This window comes from Limulus polyphemus, unplaced genomic scaffold (genome assembly GCF_000517525.1).
Source record: "Limulus polyphemus unplaced genomic scaffold, Limulus_polyphemus-2.1.2 Scaffold8723, whole genome shotgun sequence".
Taxonomy (NCBI): Eukaryota; Metazoa; Arthropoda; class Merostomata; order Xiphosura; family Limulidae; genus Limulus; species Limulus polyphemus.
The window spans coordinates 4,543-16,645 of record NW_013674333.1 but is presented as its reverse complement, the minus strand read 5'-3'; positions in this window follow the sequence as shown (position 1 = coordinate 16,645).

Below are 12,103 nucleotides of genomic sequence, written 5' to 3'. Positions count from 1 at the left end.
GTTTTACTTATTTATTTTTAGAAAGTCTTTTGTTTGAATGATGTATTTTAACAGTCTTTTGTTTTAATGATGTATTTTAACATATTCTTTTGTTTTAATGATGTATTTTAACACAGTCTTTTGTTTGAATGATGTATTTTAACACATTCTTTTGTTTGAATGGTGTATTTTAACACAGTCTTGTTTGAATGATGTATTTTAACACAGTCTTGTTTGAATGATGTATTTTAACACAGTCTTGTTTGAATGATGTATTTTAACACAAGTCTTTTGTTTGAATGATGTATTTTAACACAGTCTTTTGTTTGAATGATGTATTTTAACACAGTCTTTTGTTTGAATGGTGTATTTTAACACAGTCTTGTTTGAATGATGTATTTTAACACAGTCTTGTTTGAATGATGTATTTTAACACAGTATTTTGTTTTAATGACGTATTTTAACACAGTCTTCTGTTTTAATGATGTATTTTAACACAGTCTTTTGTTTTACTTATTTATTTTTAGAAAGTCTTTTGTTTGAATGATGTATTTTAACAGTCTTTTGTTTTAATGATGTATTTTAACATATTCTTTTGTTTGAATGATGTATTTTTATTTGAGTAAAAGTTAAAATTCTAATCAGTTGATCGTGTATCATTTCAGGTGTCAGTAAATTGTAATGTTTTAGTAAATCAGAATGATTACTATCTTAATAAATAAAATAGGAATGTAAATATAGTCCTAAGTTTGGAAACTGAACGCGCGATTAACATTGATAATGAAAAAGAAAATTTAAAAAACAACTTGAGAGTTTTTGTATGTTGTTGAGAGTTAATTTGTTAAAAACTTGTATATTGTCCATTTATTTAAAAAGTCTAAAACCGAAATACGTAAGCATGAGTATTTTGAATATGTTACATTGCATTCTTATTTTGAAGCTCTATAAATTCATCAAGTAGCTGCGCGTTTCGATAATGAAAAATTCAAACATAATACTACGATTTAAAATTTTTGAAGGCTTTAGGAACTTTTAGAATTTCTGCTATTAACGATCATGTGAGCCAATTATGAGTCTAATTTCGTTTGTTTTAATGATAGTTTTAAATAGGACCTGTACTTAAATGTAGCACCAGTAAAAATGATAAAACCGTATAAATCACAATAAAAGCTTAAATTTGAAGCTATTGTTTAAATTAGTTACTTTTGTATTATCAAGAATATTGAATATTGTATTAGTAAGAATATTGAGGGGTAAAAATAATACAGACGTTACTAAAGCTACATTTTGAAAATTAAATAATTTTCATTTATAAACAATGATAATAGGTAGGCAAACAACGAGTGAATTAGTATGATACAGCTCTTTTTAATAAGAGCTCAGATCTTTAGCGAGCATTGATTCGTGTGAACTGAATATTTTTCTCCTTATATTCCGCCTATCTCCGGTCTTTGTAGTAACGCCTGAATGTTTGGAAACGAGTCAAACCGGAACAAGTAGCCTAAATGCATTGTGGGCGAAATAGCGTAAAAACGAACATAACTTTACGTCTTCCCATATCTTGTTAGTAAAACTATCTTTGTTGTCTAATATACACTTGACAGCCATTGTTGTCCGCTTATCGTTGAAATTAAATCAGTATTTTTCTTTCATCTACTGAACATATTCGTCAACATCCATTTTGTAAACAATAATACCGGAAATGGACACCGGATATTATGATTGCGCAAAATCTACAGTTCTGTGGTTTTCATTGGTCACCTGTTAAAGAAAGCAGCTGACTCGTATTTTTTTTTTTTTTTTTCCCCTTATGCGCATTCAAGCCATCGTAAATCGATCGTAGTGATATAGAGGGCGCTGCGTTATTCGTGAATTGGTTCTTAGGGGGAATCTATTTGGAATGTCGTGAACGTAAGCTACTAATCAGTTGCATTCGGTAACCCAGACAGTTTTGCATTTGTAATATAACATTTAAATTTAATGATAATTTGGAAAATATCTTTATCCATATATCCAACTTAATGTGCCATGTTGTTTGTAAATATGCAATACAAAATATATAGCCCGTTAGATTCCTTTCTCATGTCTTGAGTTTTGAAAGTAAATATAAGGCACTGTAAAAAACAATAATTTATCGAATAGGCCAGATGTATTAGGCTAACGTAGTTGTGTGCTATACGAGTACTTAAGTCGAATTTATAGAAACTGCAAGCCATTTTGTTATTCTCTAGTAGAAAGCACACTTGCAGAACAAATGTTTGCACAAATCACGTACTTAGATATTCTATATATTAGTTGAGTGTGCAAATTAGCATTTGTTCTTGTTCAGCTGACGTCACTTTAGAGATATAGGTAAAGTAAAATATATGGACTTTCTAGAGTACTTGTAGGATCTGTAAATTATACTGTCTTTGTCTAGTAGATGTCACATTAGAGTAACATTTACACTTTAAACTACGCCATTTTAAATTCCTGCTGAATATTTCTTAATCACTTCGTTAATACCCACATCTGTATCTATCTTTGTGTATTAGGTTTATCCCATACGATGTAAATATTGATAATTATTCACATCAGATAGTTTTGTGCAGAGTATTTATTGAACTGTGTTAGAATTATTGATACATAACTATTATCACAGATTTAAAAATTTGTTTTTACAGGTGTAGATACTATTCTTTTGGTAGAAAATTAATATGCATATTATCTATACACTTGTTGATATTTGTTACAGTATTATAGTTGTGAATATTTCTGTAAATAAGAAATGAAAAGTATTTTTCGTTTCTTCGTCAAAGAAATGATGTTGTGATAAATATTAGACCGTGAAACGATAGCTTTAATTAATCAATCTGTGGATTGTGTATTACATTAAAATAAACTTCAAATACGTTTTCAAAATATGACAGGTAGAAGTTATTTTTATGTTCTAACACATTTACTTGAAGGATGTCACATCAAATTTTAATTAACACGAAATAAATAATTTATGCGAATAAGGGGGCCAAGTTAATAAATCCGAGATCGGTGCTAAACTCGTGTGGACCCGATATTTCCAAACCTTTTTCAAACACTAAACAGCGTGTTGTTTTTTTTGTTGTTGTTGTTGTTGTTTTTTTCAACTGTAATAAGTTTGCAGTTATAATCACTCCGACAATAAAAATTGAAATCCACAATAATATTTACGAGTGAATATTAAGAATGATGCACTGTATTGTCTAAAACTCGAAAAAAAACTAATTAGGTTATTTCATGTTTGTATTTAGGCTTAGGCTACCAGTATGTATAAATTTCTCATTATTGGCACAAAGTAATTACATAACAATTTAATTTAATTTGAATATTAACGTTTTCTGTTTACAAAATGACATAGTCCTGTGATTATTGTTAATAGTAAGTACAGTATAAATGCTGCAAAATAAATACAAAAATTGAATTTGTTGTTCTGGTTTATTATGACTAATAACGTCTATGTTTTGTGTGAATATTTTCTCTATAAATTTAAACTTCTGTAAATTGTATTGTTTAGATTGGCAGACAAATGAATGCTATAATACTGTATAACAAAAAATGTTTTTTAATAAACAGAGCTGTGGATGCTTATTAGTGCAAACAAAACCCACAAATTAGTTATTTTATCAGAATACTATTTAAAATGTTTTAACGGCACCGAGAGATAATCTCAAACTCAAGATAATATCAGATTTCATGTTACAACAGTTCCTAACAGAAGTCACATACATGTAAACTTAAATATTATGACCTACTGAGTTTCAGTCAATCAATACAATGAGTTAAGATGAGTGTTTTGGAATATTTTTTACTCAAGGTACATGTAACATTTATCAATTCCCAATAACTACTGTTACATTCTGGAATTGATAAATGTTACATGTACCTTGATGAGGCGTATTGTATTTCTTATTTTAACTTAAATTCTGTTTATTTTATTAAAATCATACCAAGTTTTAAAGGAGTTTTTAAAATTTCGATCACCATCATACACGTTACATACATACATTGTAAAAATAAAATAGCTTCAGCGCAATGCATTTTAGTTAGACGTGATATGGCAGTTGTGTTCTTTAGTTATACGTTAGAAGTGGTATTAAGCCTAACTGCTTGTGAGATAAAATATGTTAGAAATAAGAGAAAACAGTGTTTTCAACTTTCAAAGTATCTTAATTTTAAGGTTTGTAAGTTGTAGATGTTTTAGATTGTACTTACATTTAACAGTACTTGGCTGAAACAGAAATAATGTTTGCCACGTACGCATCATTCATTTTTAGATATAGGCGTAAAACACTCGCGGAAATTCTATAGTGACGTACTTTTTCGTTGTTTTTTTAAACTGGTCATAAGCACTAAAAAATTATAGTTAGGCCCATTTACTGCTTCTTCGTTGGTGACTTTACTTTCAGTAGACTTCTTAAAGGTTAAAAGTTATTCACGAGATTTCTGCTCGAGGCCGTTAAACCTTTTATGAGGTATTTAGAATCTGCTCTTTGAGAACAACAAACACAATTAATAAAATCTCAAATTCACGGTTATACTGAAATGAAATAAAAAAAGTAACACATCAGTATTATTTTTATATATTTTTGGTATACTTCGTTCAGAACAATTTTGGTGTTAATGTAGTTTGTGTTATTATTGTCATGTGCATTATTGTATTGAATGATATATAAAGGACACTAAAGCCAGTGCTTTGTGAAGTAATGAGAAACAATAAAAAATAATAGCATTAATTTTACCAAACTTGACCTTTGTAGAGTATTTTAGAGCAGGATTTTAGAATAGAAAAAAACTATAAATCGTGTGTGTGTGTTGATAAGTATTGCATTTAGGGTTTGATGGGGGACAGAATTCTTTTAAACAGTATTTTTTGTAGCTTGTATTGTATTTAAGTTAAAATCTTTCTATTGTCGTGAAATTTAAAGACGTACCGAACACCATCGACAAGTTACCTGTTTCCACTTAATTACAAAACAGTGAAATTAGTATTTATTCTTACAAGTTCAGCCTCTCAAAACCTTGATCATACAGACTGGTCTCTCCCACTACAAATTATTCATAAGTAATTTATCATAACATTGTCCAGAAATAAAATGTCTATACAAATTATTCAAAAAAAGTTTTAAGCCCTTTGTCAGTAAATACAATGAGTTTAATCTTCAATAACATCTAATATTTCATTAAAACTATGAACATTGGAGCTCTTTTTTTCCAGCATGGTTATAATATAGATTACGAATTATTGTTTAGATCTAACTTATTTAAATTATTCATATTTGCCATACTCATTAAATAAGCATAAAACTGAATAGTGTTAAAATAATGTAATCGTATAGGTCTAATTAAAAACCTTTTTCGAGTATTATTAATAGGTTCGTGATTAAAAATGAATTTTTTTAAAAGATGTGTTGAATCCATCATGTTATAACAAAAATATGTCATAATAGTCGTTTGTGAAGCTATGTGTGTATCGTCTTGGCACATAGCGTTATTCACAGAGCTAAGAATGTTGTTTGAAAAGTGTGTAGACAAATAGATGTTACAATAAAAATAACTAACATTTTAAATAGAACTCATACACTTTGAAGTAATGTTTTTCGTCTGAATGGCGTCATCTATATTTATCCCAACGTAAGCACGTTTAAAAACATAACACTGACTGTAACTGGAATTTATATGTAATAATAGCTTGTGTAATTCATTTTATAAGTTTGTTTGTTTTAGCGAAAACCTACACAATAGGCTGTGTGCGCTCTGTCCACCTCGGGGAACCGAACCCCGGATTTTAGCGTCGTAAGTCCGTAAACTTACCGCTGATCCACTGGGGGACTCATTTTTAAAGAGCAACCTCAATGTATACTATAGTATTAACGTTTGTATGATGTATATTTGATTTTATTTACATATATCATCATTGTTTAAAATATACATATACCTCCTCCAAACAACAACGACATTTTTGTATGATGAGACTATCGCTTATAACTATATTTAAGTATTTATAGATGTATATAATACACTTTTACTTTCTGAAAGACATAGTTAGGTTTATATTTTCTATAAGTTTTATATGAGTTACTTTTGATATTAGGAAGATGACATCAGTATGTTGATATACGAGCAAGTAAACTTGCTGAACCAATATCAGTTGAATAGTTGTGACTTAAATAAGTATAGTAAAATAATGTGAAACGCGTATCGTCAGTTCAGACTATAATATATCATGTACGTAAAAATGTGTATTATACATTGCTTAATTAAATAACACTTTATTGTTTTTGTTCTCCATGGCTACGTTGTTTTGACGCCAGTCAACTTGTTTTAGTGTTAGGGTTAACTGTAGGACACGAAGTTGGACAGCTGCAGGAATGAATGCATTAACGGGAAATCTTCCAGGATTTAAATTGTACGTCTCTAGAAATCCATTGATTTGGATTATGTCTGTTAAAGTATATTTAAACAATTGCTTCGGGTCTAAGGAAGACAGTTTTACAATTTCAAACACAGAGTGAAAAATAGACATAGACAGTTTGTAAATTTATATAAACATAATATAAGAATAATCCCACTAAGTTAGTTCAATCTCTATTTATATAACTAGGTACATTCAGTATCAGTATTTAATCAAATATTTATCATTTAAATTTAGTTACAATTTTTTTCTTTCTTTTTCTATCCAAAGATAATTTAGCACTTAAGCCTATCAAGGCTCATTACCTAACATACTATAGGTCGTTGGTATATTTTCAGCGCAAAGATACACAGTGGCTTTCTGTGCTGTGCATTCCACGGCATGAGCCTTTATACTTATCATTGAGCCTCTAAAGTGAAGAAACATGTTTCACTTGTTCATTGTTTCGTGGTTTGACAGATTTTTTTGCGAAACAACATGCTGCTTAAGATATATTTATAATACAAGTTTTTTTTTCTTTAAAAGCAATTTTTATAAAAATTTTCTGTAATCCCAATAATCCCTTCAGGGAGAATGTTTTAAATTAATTTTTAGCTCCTAGAGTGCTCATTTGTTGACTTAATTAAAACAGTATGATGATGTTTCCTGGTGTCATATACGTTAACATTTTAGAAATGAAATCTTCCGATAATCGGAAAATACAGACAACTCGGTTAAATCACCTTCACAATTTTTGGGTTTTACGACATTTGTACGAAAGCACGTTATGTATTTGTGTCTTAGCTTTAAACCACTCTTATAAATCTCCCAGGCTTGCTACCCGTTTCAGTATTTCGAACTAAATCTCTCTTTTTACAACAGCATCATTCTTTACAAGTATTTTGTATTTCAAGTTGATTTTAAGATGCTTTATACTCGAAATATCTTAATGTTTGTACCACCGGATTTCCTAAAGAACTGGAAATCTACTTTCAAAACCATTCCGTGATAATATAACACAAGATAGCACAAACTCGCGTGTAAATGAAATGGTATCCAATTAATACACGCATCTGGATTCCATAGTACACGTGCCTTTATTCTATCTTTATGCAAAATAAAAGTAACTACATTGCACATTTGTGGCGACTATAATGATGTGTGAAAAACTTACTTAATGCACGTCTTTGGAAAGCGTTAAGACTAATTTCTTAGTCAATCGGAGATTAATCAATAAAATCCAGGGAGATTTCCTGACTTATGTGTATAGAAAATAAAACGACGAGGCGACTGAAAGCTGTTTGCTTGCTACAAGTCCAACTATTTTAAGAAGAAGATTATAAAATACTTATGGTACAAATTAATCGAAATATTATAATTAGTTTATATGTGTTTTTTTTTGTTGTTGTTGTTGCTATCTTTAAATTAAAATTTAAGCATTTGTAGTAAAATATATTTATCATTTTGTACCTGACGTACTTTATTAGTTCAATGTTCAGGTTCTGATGCAGTATTGTAAAGTTTCTTGTAGAAAATAAATGTGTAATTAGTTAATTAGCAGCGCATTGTTTTATTTCTACAACGAAATATGTTCACTTCAAGAAACTTTAGTTCATTCATCAAGACCACATTCTCACAAGAAGATTTACGAGACAGAAGATTGTTCAAAGGGAAATTTTCAAAAGGGAATTATTTTCATCTCTGAATCAATTTTCGCGCTCTAGACACATTCCAAGTTTTTAGTCTTGACAATATCTGACTTCAGAGCGACAACAAAAATGTAAGCCAGTAACATATTATCGATAACAAAAAATGGCACTTATACCACGAAAAATGGCGAATGCGAAATAGATGTTTCAATATTCACAACGTGGTATAAGTTTTTTCTATTTTTGTTTTCGATTTCATATATATATACCTGTTCACCGAGGCCTCGAATTTTGTCAAACTACGCGAGGCGCGCTATAATGTAACAATACTCAGTTAAGATAACGAGAAAAATACCAAAGTAACGTGACGTCAACAATATTAGTGAAGCCTATACAACAATGTAATTGCAAACAAAACGTACGATTCGTTCAGAGTTACGTAACGAAAATTTCACAACTAACACCATTAAAACAACCCCTCTTCAACACTCCTGTCTTAAAAACTTGTTTGTTTGGAAACGAGTACAAATCTACACAATGGACTATCTGTGCTCTGCCCACCACGGATATCGAAACTGTTTCTAGTGTTGTGAGTCCAGAGACACTGTGAGGGGATTCTTAAAACTAAACAATCATTATATATCAAGTCACAAAATAAACTAAATAATAACAGTTACACTAAGCAGTCTTGTATATCCAACAATATATAATTATAAATAACTCGTAATAATTTACAAAAGTTATGTTTGCCGTTGAGCACATAACTGCACAATAGGCTGTCTGTACTGTACTCATCTCAGGACCGAACCCCCAAATTTTAGTGTTATAACATGTCAAATTCACATTAAAAAACTCAGATAAGGGAGGAAATACCAAACACAACAATTTATTTGATCATACTTTGTAAGTAGTAATGAAACAAACGTTTTGTTGAGTTTTGCGCAAACCTAATCCAGGACTACCTGCGCTAACTGTCCCTAATTTTGGAGTGATAGACTAGAAGGAAGACAGGTAGTTAACACCATTCACCACCAACTCTTGTGCTACTCTATCGAATAGTGAGATTTAACAGTCACTCTGATAACGCACCCATGGCTTCAATACTGTCTCCAGTGGTACAGTAGTAATTCTGCGGACTTATAAAGCTAGAAACCGACTTTCCAACCCATGGTTGGCACAACACAGATAGCCCATTGTGTAGCTTTGTGCTTAACTACAAACAGAGCTCCGAATATTTATAATGTTTTTTCTAAGATATTAAAAACAGCTCTAGTTCACACAAAAACACAGTAACATTCACTAAAGGAAATAACTATGGAAACATACAAGCAATGAACTTACAGAAACAACGAGTAATGACAACTAGGTGATGCATTAGGCAGTTGCTGTGATAATGTTCTGTACCATTACCATTAATATACTTGTCACAACAGAACATTATCACAGCAACTGTGTGACAAGTATATTAATGGTACATAACATTATCACAGCAACTGTGTGACAAGTGTGTTAATGTTACAACACATTATCACAGCAACAGTGTGACAAGTGTGTTAATGGTACATAACATTATCACAGCAACTGTGTGACAAGTGTGTTAATGGTACAATTATCACAGCAACTGTGTGACAAGTGTATTAATGGTACAGAACATTATCACAGCAACTGTGTGACAAGTGTATTAATGGTACAGAACATTATCACAGCAACTGTGTGACAAGTGTGTTAATGGTACAGAACATTATCACAGCAACTGTGTGACAAGTGTATTAATGGTACAGAACATTATCACAGCAAATACACTTGTCACACATTAATGTTACAACACATTATCACAGCAACTGTGTGACAAGTGTATTAATGTTACAACACATTATCACAGCAACTGTGTGACAAGTGTGTTAATAGTACAAAACATAAAAAGTAACTAAGTTGTATAATACACATGTATTCTGTACTAGAGTCCTTTGTTTTATACAGAGAATCACATCATGTCTTCAAGTTGTCATACAGGTTATGAATGTACAATTGTGAAATATTATTTACAATGTCCTTTATTACCAATCACAATTAAGCCAAGTCATCTAGTCGCTTCTTGACCATCTCAATTCTTATCAGCTTATACAGTCTCAAGAATGTTAATATATCATTAATACCAAAAACTTTGTGTAGGCCAAGCCATGGCTGTTAGTGTTCCATTGGCCTATTTACCATCAATATATATCGTTTCAAACTACACTCTCTGTATGCTTGGCACCATTTTCTTGCAAGAAGATGAAATCCGTCCATTGGATCGAGTTTCCGAGAGCATGTCATGGTGAATCAGGCTGTGAATGTACCTTTCAGCAGTCATAGTCCCATCAGTTTTGAGTAGATCATCGAACTGTTAGCTGAGATGAAGCCAAAATTTTGTACTGATTTCCCATCATACTTCAATGTAGATGTTTTATATCGACTATGGTTACTATTCTTCTCTCTGACATCGAAAATATTGTTGTTAACCAAACAAGTCAAACTTGGATGTATCTATACGTATACGTCTCTAGCTTTCTTCATTCTACTGTTTATGATTCGATGTCCATTTAAACCATTTCTCAATGTTATCTTTGAGCAATTAATACCTTGTGGAAACATTCACACCTATATTTAGAGCAAGGTTGTTGGATAGATCTGTACTTGTTGTAAATAACATACTCCGAGATACTTAAAACCACCTTTGATGAGTTTCAATTTTCTATGTCGGCCATTTCTATTATTACTAGTATCAGTTTCATGTACCTTCTTAAGATTATTACATTAACTTCTACTAAAACATGAAGTATTACCGCAACGTTTCGTGTGGAGAAGCCGAGACCAACAACAACAACTTTGGCTTCTGCAATATTTGAGTCCTGGGAGCCACTACTTGATTCGCACTACTATTACTGGGAATAGTATGATTGCCTTTACTTTTATATACTTTTACTGGTGTTGAACTTTCTGATTGTTATCACAGGGTAAACCATCAACACATGGCTGTACTCTGATACGGCATTTCCCTAATGTTTGACTTTTATGTCATTTTCCCATCGCCATTTCCAGTTATTTCCAATACTGAATGTGCGAAAAATGGAGAAATGAAATCCAAATAAACGTACATTTACTTAAACAGTTTAACCTTACAATAGTTACTGCCATTAAAAAACTGTATGAACATGAAAAAAGGGGCATTACTGTATTGAAAAGCGTTCTAAAAAATATTATAGCAAAATAACAAATAAAAAAAAGATTATAACACCAAAATTCGTTAGTAGAACATTAATATCCTGAAAAAATTAATTACTGAATAACAAACCCTAAAAATTATAATTTGAAAGTTAAACCACAAAATAAAATTTTACTTTGTAAATCAGTTACTATGTTTACGTTTATTTTTGTTATTCGGTGTTTGTTATTTTATTCTATTTTGTGAAAATACAAAAAATAGAACTATAATTGCTATTAAAAGAGAAACAGTGGTATCTAGAAGACAGGTTAATAGCAAGATGTTGAAAAGTGATGGCCTGATTGTCTTATGGAAGAGTTTGGTATCATGAAGCGAAAATGGGAATGTCTAGTAAAAAATAAATAAATACTCAGTGAATCAGAATACAAATAGAAATACTATTTTTATTTCACAAATATATATCATTTGTTTGTAAAAAAAACTTAGTAACATATAGTTATAAGCAATTATAAAGTCCATAAGTCAATATTGAAACAATTGTACTAGACAAGAATTAAACTCTGGTGAACGAAAAATGGGACAAAACTGACTAGTTTAGTTCACAGATAAAGAAAAACCATTCAACAGAAGTTTGTCTTATATCCACCAATCAGGTAAAACCTGACAATTGCTTGTTTGTTTTCCTTCAGAGCAAAACCACATTGGGCTACCTGCAGGGAATCAAACCTCGGATTTTAGCATTGTAAATCCGTAGACTTACCCTGTCTCATCGGAGGGACAAAACTTGAGAAACGACGATCCCGTTCCCATGGGAAAATCAAGCTGAAAAGTTAGCATATATATATATATATATATATATATATA